The 10,999-nt window shown below is 36.9% G+C and overlaps 1 pseudogene; it reads left to right on the top strand.

Annotated features, from left to right (window-relative positions):
- The first annotated feature begins 5,197 nt into the window (after nt 1–5,197).
- Nucleotides 5,198–8,736, top strand: LOC121391558 (annotated as a pseudogene).
- Nucleotides 8,737–10,999: the final 2,263 nt, after the last annotated feature.

Below are 10,999 nucleotides of genomic sequence, written 5' to 3'. Positions count from 1 at the left end.
AATTTTAATATTAATATTTACTATCAACTAGTTGGTATTAATATATAATGCGATCCTCAATAGAATTTGGTTCTTGACTCTTCTCTCCTCTCTCTCAGTCAAACAGTGGCTCCAGATTCTCCCATCATTCATATTCTACCTACATTAGAAGAGAAAGAACTTCCTTCTACTCCACCCTCTCTTACCATACTTCAAGGAGAACCTCAAGAAAAGCTTCCACTCTCCCCGCTCGTGTTGACCCAAATGACATATTTACCATGGGACCCAATCTGACTAACAACTATATTTTTAACGATTCACGTGAGAAATTGGATCCATCATTAGGTAGTGTTGAAGAAATTCATGATCAACACGAAGACATTGATAACTTGGATTGTATTAATGAACTTTTAGAGGAAGGGCTATCTAAACATCGGCAATACCAATATCATCACCATACGATCATCGGAAAGTCAAGAAGAAAAGGAAGAACAGCCACGGGGAGAGAAGACGATCAGACAGGGGATAAGATACGATAATGGATACAAATCTCCCGTTCCTATGTCCAATAATCCTTATTCCTATCGATCCATGACAATGCAACAGTAAGGAACATGTAGTCATGGAATAAAATCTAGTAACATCCATTAATCCATCTATCTATCCATTCATCTATCTATTGATCCATTTATCTATCTATTGATCCATTTATCTATCTATTGATCTATTTTGTTCTTAGTAACAAGAAATACATGGCAAGTATTCTCGTAACGGACATAATCACCATCACTATCATCACTATCACCATTATCCCAACGCTCTGATCCTCGTCAATATCACTCAGCATCAGTAAGACTCATAAAAATTAATATTTTATTTTAAAACTCTTCTTCATTACAGAGTCTCCATCAGTCCTCCTAGCACACTCGTGTAGGAGAGAGTGTTGTTACCATGGCAACCCTGGCGACATTAAGTCAAGATAGTTCTTTTTGTTATTGATCCACATATTCGAAGTCTTCTCTATGACAGCTCTCAGGCAGACCCAGAAACAGAACTGTAATATATATATGTATGTATGTATGTATGTATGTATGTGTATGTGTGTATGTATGTATGTGTATTGTGTGTCATTGTATTAGTTTTGTGCACAACTTTTTGTTTATTGGTTACTGTATTATTGATTTTTAATTTAATTAATTAAATAGTTCATTTTAAAATTACACATTACCATGGTAACCATATCTGTCTATCCACTAATTTAAGACAACTTTTGTAGGAGTAAAAATACAGTATATTTAAGAACAGGGATATAGACGAGGGATTTAAGACATTTGACTCCAGTATTGTGATGATTATCTCACTCCTAAGAACAACTATTAAACAAACTATTGTTTATTAGAGTAAGTATTTTATCAAATTCCTGTACATAATTTAAAGTCACAGGGAAAACAATTAGTAGTTATAATACAGGATCTAGTATAAACACACTCATAATTAAAATAATAATGTAGTTAATTAACTATTATTAATACTTATTGCTTGGCTTGATTAGCTTTCCCTTTAACGCCCACAAACCGTTTCATTTTTCATACTTTGTGTCTTGTTAGTTGAGTTTTTGTATTTCTGACCATCGTTTCTGAATGAACAGATAGACCACGGTTAATGGATCAATGAAATCAATAATGCACCTGCTCATTTTGCTCTTGTTACGACATCCTTGACCACCTTCCCAATGAGAAGATACACGGACATGTGCAAGATCAGAGCCACACATGTACAAGGTTTTGTACCATTATAAGTCTAGACAGACAGACAGACAGACAGACAGTAGACAGTAACAGTACAGACAGATAGTAGAACAGACAGACAGACAGTAACAGACAGATAGTAGACAGAAGACAGACAGACAGTAGACAGACAGACAGACAGATAGTAGACAGACAGATAGTAGACAGACAGATAGTAGACAGACAGACAGACAGACAGTAGACAGTAGACAGACAGACAGATAGACAGTAGACAGACAGATAAAATGACTAGTTACCTGTTCTCTTGAGCAGTATCCACATATCATTCTATTTGCTATTTTCCATAGGATGATCTTCAGCAGTATCATGACAAACATCACATGGATAGACTTTACCACAACATGGAAACCTATAAATATAATGATGAATAAATGGACAAACAGATAAAGGAATTGATAAATAAATGGACACATAGGTCAGATAACTTACCTTAACCATCGATGACTTTTCTTATAATGTTTACATGTCCCCAATTCTGGCAATGGGATGTCCTTCAGAAAATTCTACTAATCTCTTTGTTTTTTTCACTGTTTGTTTAATTGAGCCATCAGTGGGAGGAGCTAAAAACAAGAGATCAAGCCAATTTTTCATATAACATTTCAGTTACCTTGACCAGACTGATGATATAAACTTGCACTGATCCAAACTAATAGAGAGGGAGGTGTGACAATATCTACAACATGTTGTCCAGGGCTGCCCATAGGTAAGTCCTTTAGAGAAACTTCTCTATTACATTCAATACATGTTATAACACCTTCACAAGATGAAGAATCAGATCAATTGGTTTTGCAACTAAAGAGAAAAATAAAGAAATTGGTATATATTTTGACTCTGTGATCTATTTAATTGTCATTGTCCTTCAATCTAACTTGTCCATTTCTCTTATGCATCCATTTATCAATCCATGCATCCATTTATCAAACCATGCATCCATTTATCAAACTATATGTCCATTTATCAAACCATACATCCATTTATCCATTATACCCTAATAGGTCCATAAAACACAGAGAAAGATTTGAAGCATGAACTATATCTGAAATGAACAGTGACAGCCTACAACAATGACATTTGTACAACTTTGAGACACAGGACTAGAAGGAAAAGAAAGAAAGGTGAATGAATGGACAGATAGAAGAATGAGTGAAAGGAATGACAAATGGAAAAAGACAGATAGACAGATTTATGGATCTACCTTTCATTTTTACATATGATATCCTGATGATTATGACATCGTGTACACTCCATCGTAACCTTGACAACAGACACTTGAACTGTCGCTATTCCATCACTTAACTGGAGACCCATGAACGGACTTCAGTCCCCCTTTTAGCTGGACAAAACATATCTGGAACTCTTAGTATCATCATCTTCACCCTCGTCTTTATCTCTCTCTCTATTCTCTTCTGATGAGTTTGTTATGTCTTCCTCAAGATATCTTCACTTGTTGATGGATCAGCAGTTTTTAAAAGTGGCTAGAGAAACAAGTTAACAGTTTGTCCATCTGATCATTACACTGTGCATCCATCCACTCATCCATCCATCCATCCATCCATTCATCCATCCATCCATTCATCCATTCACCAATCCATCCATCTATCCATCCATTCACCAATCCCTTACTAATTATTACAAGAGCTATAATTCCTGTTACATATTTGTCCAACCAATGGAGTAATGACGAAACATCAAAGTGTAATTTCCAGACAGTTGGTTATTTGTATGTAGCTGATTGCTTTGTTCATTTAATGCATCATTAATAGCAATTATACAGGATATTGGAAGATGATTATCATCAGTGACTTCCCACCTTACAAACGGCTAAAAGAAGAAAGACTATGTAATGTATAGAGATCATATATAATATCTGGGCTATAAATTAATATTAATACTACTAACTTTTAAAGGATAGCCAGATGGAAATGATATCATGACATTAAGTGTTGTTACTTTGTATGGCTAACAGAGAGAGAGAGAGAGAGAGAGAGAGAGAGAGAGAGAGAGAGAGAGAGAGAGAGAGAGAGAGAGAGAGAGAGAGAGAGAGAGAGAGAGAGAGAGAGAGAGAGAGAGAGAGAGAGAGAGAAGAGATGAGAGAAGAGAGAGAGAGAGAGAGAGAGAGAAGAGAAAATGGTTGCTCAATAACTTCATTATATCTTACCCCAATCAGATCTGAAGGTTGAAAATTAATTATATAAACATAATGATCTCCACTTTTCTCAACCAATCTATGTTCATTACTAGGATAAAGTCGTTCTAATTGCTCTATCTCATATCTCGTAGATTTCTCATACCGAACATACTATTATCACCACTAGCTTTCTTTGTTTAGGACGGAGACATTGCTGGTAATGGTTGAATCATTGCTGCTCGTTTGAAAAAAGCTTCTAATTGGAGCTCAGGTGGACCTCCTCTTGTTCGGCTCTCTCTTTGTCTCTCTTGACATGGAGATAGTTGAGGGTTTGTGTGTGTGGACAAGGGACGAGGTTTTGTACATTTATTGGACAAGGAAGTACTAATACTGGGAAATGAATAACATCTAAAAGAGGTTGGACTGGAGATTCAAATTGCTTCTCATTGTCATGGAAACCACTTGGCTCAGTGGGATCAGGATGGTAAAATTTGCAACGGGTCACCATAGTGACAATTGGATGCAAGGAAATGCTTGCATACAGGTGGATTGGTATTTAAGTGTGAAATCGACACTGCTTCCCATAGGGACAGGTGCGTTTATTGAGGAAAAACCTGCATACTTGAATCTGACTTGTTGAAGAGGCAGTTCTTGAAGAATTAATTGTAGAAGGTAAGTTACTTACAGTATTACTTATTGGTACGTTATATGATTGAGAGAGGGGACTACTTTGTGTTGCTGAGCTCCTGAAGAACTACCGTTCATAATTTTAAAAAACCCTAGTAACAATCTCAAAAGGTCGTTTTGTTGCAGGTAACTGTCTGATGGGTCAGCTACTAAACTGAAGGTTAGATCTTAAAACCTCTTGTAGTTGAATGATAATGATGACTTTTATAGAAGGTGAATTGTGTTTTATCAATGATTGCACCATCAACAGTGTTGCACAACTCGAATTCAATTTATGACAGTCACACCCTTTTTGGTGACCACCTCCATAAGCCACACCTTCAATTAACTATGGTTGCCCCTGCTTGCGCAATAAAACCACATGCTTCCCACGATCCGGGTCACTCCTGAATCTTTGTGCTTTTTTCTTTGACTAGGTTAGCCCTCTCTGACTGAATCCTTTCGAAATGGTAAGTCCAAGAGACATCTTCTTAGCTAAGGATTTAAAATTAATCGTAAGATGCATATTTTAACATCCATTATTGTTTATTTTAAGTAACGATATATAAACGTGGTTTCATGCTATTAATTATCACATTTATATCCTTGTTTTTATATGTTCTGGTCATGTCAGGTGCATTTTACAATAGACCAAGTGAGTAACTATAAATTAATAATACAGCCAGTGTGTGTATTAGAGGGAGAGCTCTAGAGTACATTGGTATCTATAGTGACCATTGTAGTTAACAGTGACCTATTATTTTGTGCCACCTGGCAATATTGTTTCTCTTTAGGTTCGAGCTATTATGGACAAGCGGACGAACATCCCAATATGTCTGTCATTGCCCATGTCGACCACGGCAAGTCTACACTTACTGACTCTCTGGTAAGTAAAGCTGGTATCATTGCCGGAGAAAGAGCTGGGAGACTAGATTTACTGACACGAGAAAAGATGAACAGAGAGATGTATCACCATCAAATCAACGTTAGTATCTATGTATCCATTTCCCACTTCAATATGTTGTATGTCCATTTTCTTCTACTTTTCACATGTTAACTTATGTGTCCATTTCTACTTTTAATATGTCCATTTGTAAGTTATATTATCCATTGTCTACTTTAAATGTCTACATTTCACAGTGCAATTTCACTCTATTATGAACTACAAGAAAAAGACATGGAATTTATCAAGCAAGAGAAAGATGGCAATGGGTTTCTTGATCAATCTCATTGACTCTCCTGCCATGTTGACTTCTCTTCTGAAGTGACACTGCTGCTCTACGTGTCACAGACGGTGCTCTAGTAGTTGTAGACTGTGTCAGTGGTAAGTAGAAGGATACTAGTTGTAGAGAAAATTTTATTGTCTTCTACAGGAGTGTGTGTTCAAACTGAGACTGTCCTGCGTCAGGCCATTGCTGAAAGGATCAAACCAGTTACCTTTATAACAAGATGGATCGTGCTTTACTAGAGCTCCAGCTGGAACAGGAAGATCTTTATCAGACCTTTCAGCGAATTGTTGAATCTATTAATGTTATTATTGCCACTTACAATGACGAAGATGGTCCTATGGGTAACATCATGGTAAGAACCCCTTTAATATTAGGATCGTTATAATTTAGGAACCGAATATAAATGAGTCACCACTAATATCTTGCTTTATAGGTTGATCCCAGTGGGGCACTGTAGGATTTGGATCTGGTCTTCATGGTTGGGCTTTCACATTGAAAACATTTGGAGAGATTTATTGCTGCCAAGTTCAAAATTGAGCCAGCTAAATTAATGAAGCGTCTTTGGGGTGATCAGTTTTTTTCACCTGCTAGAAGAAATGGAACAAAACAGGTGGTGATGGCTATGTACGTGGTTTTTGTCAGTTTGTATTGGATCCATCTACAAGTATGTTATGTTCTGTTGAGTGAAGAAGTGATCACATAGTTATTTCTGTGACCTTTGTCCTTTTTATTGTCTTCAGATTTTGATGCCATAATGAAACTTCAAGAAAGAGGAAATCAAGAAACTTATTGAAAAATTGAGTATCAAATTGGACGGTGAAGACAAGGTAAGAACCGAGAGTACTAGGATGTTGTTAATTCCTCTTGTAACTTAGGAAAAAGAAGGAAAACCACTTTTGAAAGCTGTTATGCGAAAAATGGCTTCCAGCTGGTGACGCTTTACTTCAAATGATAACAATTTCACTTACCATCTCCTGTCACTGCTCAGAAAATATAGAATGGAACTACTTTACGAAGGACCTCATGACGACCCTTGTGCCCTCGGCATCAAAATTGTGGACCCTGCGGTAAGTAACACTTGCTTTGTGTACTTGTAATACATTCTCTATTGTGTTATTAAGGCACCATTAATGATGTATATTAGCAAGATGGTACCCACAACCGATAAAGGACGGTTTTATGCTTTTTGGACGTGTATTTAGTGGTACTGTTTCTACTGGTCTTAAAGCACGATTATAGGGGACCTAACTATGTCCCAGGCAAGAAGGAAGATCTTTATGTAAAACCCATTCAAAGGTATGGTGATACAGTGTTAACTGTAAATGCGATATCTCTGTATTTTGTAGGACTATTTTAATGATGGGTCGATATTTGAACCCATTGAGACGTCCCTTGTGGTAATGTTGTGGATTAGTAGGTGTTGATCAATTTCTTGTCAAGACTGGGTACTATCACTACCTATGATCAGGCCCACAATATGAGGTTAGTTACCTCTTTGTGGATGTCAGTATATTATAGTGTGTATATCTTTCTCCAGGTGATAAGTTTAGTGTTAGTCCTGTTGTACGGGTTGCCGTGGAAGCTAAGAACCCATCGGATTTACCTAAACTATTTGAGGTTTTGAAACGATTAGCTAAATCTGATCCTATGGTTCAGGTAAGACAACTATAAGAAAGGGTGTGGTCTTTGATTAAGAATGGTGTGGTTTTTTAGTGTATGATTGAAGAAAGCGGTGAGCATATTATTGCTGGTGCTGGTGAGCTTCATCTGGAAATTTGCCTCAAAGACTTGGAGGAAGACCACGCTTGTATTCCTATCAAGTACAATAGATAACTTGTGTACTTGCTATTAAACAACAATTTATAGAAATCTGACCCAGTGGTGTCATATCGTGAAACTGTGTCTGCCGAGAGTGGTGTCCTTTGCCTTGCTAAATCTCCCAACAAGCACAATAGATTGTTCATGAGATGTTGTCCCCTTCCCAATGGTCTTGCTGAAGATATTGACAAGGTAAAATCAACTATTTAATTAGTTAAAATAAATTCTTTTAAAGGGTGACGTCAATCAGAAACAAGAACCAAAGCAGAGAGCTCGTTACCTAGCTGAAAAATACGAATGGGATTTGACTGAAGCGCGTAAAGTTTGGTGTTTGGTCCTGAGGGATCTGGTCCTAACATGTTGATAGATGTTACTAAGGGAGTTCAAATATTTGAATGAAATTAAAGACAGTGTTGTTGCTGGTTTTCATGGGCCACAAAAGAAGTGAGAATGACGTTATAAAGAACTACTGTTAAAATGTTTATTTTTAAGAGTGTATTGTGTGAGGAGAACATGCGAGGTGTTCGTTTCAATATTCATGATGTAACTCTGCACACTGATGCTATTCATCGTGGAGGAGGACAGATAATTCCAACTACTCGACGTGTGTTTTGTATGCTTGTGTGTTGACTGCTGAACCTCGTATTCTAGAACCAGTATATCTTGTAGAAATACAGGTATGAAACCACACCCATTTAATTAATTTATTAATTTTTGTATCTTTAGTGTCCTGAGGTTGTGTTGGAGGTATTTATGGTGTTTTAAATCGTCGTCGTGGTCACGTATTTGAGGAGAACCAAGTTGCTGGTACTCCTATGTTCATGGTCCGAGCTTATTTACCTGTGATGAGTCATTTGGTATGTTGTAATGAATATTTAATTACAGGGGTTTACTCTTGTTAATTTACATAGGTTTTACTGCTGATCTTCGATCTAACACTGGTGGTCAAGCCTTCCCTCAATGCGTATTTTGATCATTGGCAGATTCTTCCTGGTGACCCCTATGATGAAGAGACAAAACCAGGCGTTGTTGTCAAGGAAACCCAGGAAGAGAAAGGGTCTCCTCCGAGGGTATTCCTTCATTGGATAAGTTCTTGGACAAGCTATGAAATTTGCTAGAAAGAGAAACAATTGATCACGTACATAATATTACTGCTGTAAAATGTTGTACAAATTAGGGTCATTTTTTTGCATTAACTTTGTACTACTGAATTGCTTTATCTTTATTTAATACAGCACATAATATGTGTTTTTTAATTGTACAGTATTGTTTATAAGAAAATTATGTAATTCTAAAGCTGACTCTCCATTGGTATGTGAATACCGTTAATTAGCGGGTGTGGTTATCAACACGTAAATTAATTATGGTGTGTGGTTATAAATCTGTGTGGAGTTGTGGAAGATGAGTGTTTTCTGAAGCTAGACGCGTACTAAGACGTTTAGGTAAGTGCTAGCATTAGACAGTGTTTGGTATAAATGTGTTTTATATAGAACTGGAGGCTTATGCTGCTGTAGTGACAGCATTTAGAGCAGAAGGACAGTTTATCAATGTTAGTTATTATGTCATTTATATGGGTTTTAAATTCAAGATATATATTTTACCTACTATAGAGAAAAAGGCAACATTAACACAATTAAGCCCTCTGCTGAGGTGACTTCTTTGTATTATATTAAATAATGACATTGCTTTCTTTACAGTATATCAGTAGATCGGCATTATGCTGAAGTAAGACCGAGCCATATGTGATGAAAGCTTACTTATATAGCAGACTGGTATGTGGTGTGTGTGTGTGTGTGTGTAATAACTTTCTTGTATTATTCACTTTAGTGTCTCTGGATCCGAAAGTAAGAGATCTTGGTTACCTGAAGGGAAGAGGACAGGGAGGGGTACCCACGGCTTGTGGCTAGAATGCTTTCATCTGCTCCTACCCAAGCACAAGTTGTCACCGCTCTTTCTTTATCAACAATCAGAGGAAGTGGAAATAGACCAGATGTAACAGTTGATGAGACTGAGAAGAAATTACCTTCTCAAGTATATTATTATAGCTATCTCATACATCTACATCTAATTGTCAACATATCTCTAGGTTCAGCTAGCATTAAAAGCATCATAGCTCACATCCATCTTTCTGGCTCTCGTTCTAAAGCTCCTCCTCCTTCCTCTGACTGTGCCTCCCACTTCAACTCAGCGCTCCATTAGTATTCAAACTGATCCTCAACAGACAGAAACAACTACCATTGGAGTCCAAGCAGATATAGATATTGATAAAGACAGCAGTAAGAGTGAGAAAGAGAACAAACAAGAAAGTAAACAAGAGATGACAATAGTTTACTGATGACATAGAATACAGCCTCATCCCATGATATCCAGGCAATCTGCTATTTCTGCTGATTTAAAAGACTCTCATTAATGTTGTACCAGAAATACAGGAGTCTGGTAATGATACAACAGTAAACTATGCCTAGTTCAATTGAAGCTAATGTACAATTACTTCAATTACTTCTAAACCATTTGTGCATCTTCCCTAAAGAGACCATTGTCTCCCCTTAGTAGAGATGATTTTTCCTCCAGCTAAAATAGCTCATTTTAGCACCAGTATGCCAGACCTCACGTTTGTCAATACTGGTACATCAGAACCCAGTACTTGCCATACTGATGTGATTACTGAGAGCTTGTCTGCATGTCAATAGTCCAGTGGCTCTTCGATCTATGCCACTGTTACCTCCATTGGGCATTTCGGATAAGTCTTATCAGTTTGTTACTACTCCACCTACTAGTCCTGTTAAACCAGTTGAACCAGTTATTTCTGTAGATAAATCAGGTTTAGAATCATCTATTGGTGACATAGTTTCACAACCTTTAACAACTTCATTGAGTGGTACTGTTTCAAGGTTAGTTCAAGTAATATCGTATCTGTAATACAAGTTGATGACAATGATCTGACAGTATCACTTGACAAGCAATCTGAAATTGATTCATTAAATATTGAAGATCTTCAAAATGATGACAACAAAATTGTTGACGATATTATTTCAAACTCTCTTTTGGTATCATTGGATCTGATGCTCTTCCTTGTCCAGATTCCAGTACTAGTACTTTTATAGAGACAACATTGTCTGAAACTGCTGGTCTAGCTGTAAATTTGTCTGTGAAAGAAACAGAAAATTTACCAATACCTATTGTTTCAACAACACAACTCTTTCATTGGATATTCCAATGTTGTCTCCATCAATTTCCTCACCTGATGTGATGACAAGTACCAATATTCAAGAAACTGACTTTTACTTTCCTCCTCTGCCAAGTCTTGTTTTCAACTACATCATCTGTTCCTTGTGTCTTTTCTCCCTTACCTGCTGCACCAATCACTACAA

The sequence above is a fragment of the Gigantopelta aegis genome, unplaced genomic scaffold (genome assembly GCF_016097555.1).
Source record: "Gigantopelta aegis isolate Gae_Host unplaced genomic scaffold, Gae_host_genome ctg2650_pilon_pilon, whole genome shotgun sequence".
In the NCBI taxonomy this organism is placed as follows: Eukaryota; Metazoa; Mollusca; class Gastropoda; order Neomphalida; family Peltospiridae; genus Gigantopelta; species Gigantopelta aegis.
This window is presented reverse-complemented; position numbering and strand designations above follow the sequence as displayed.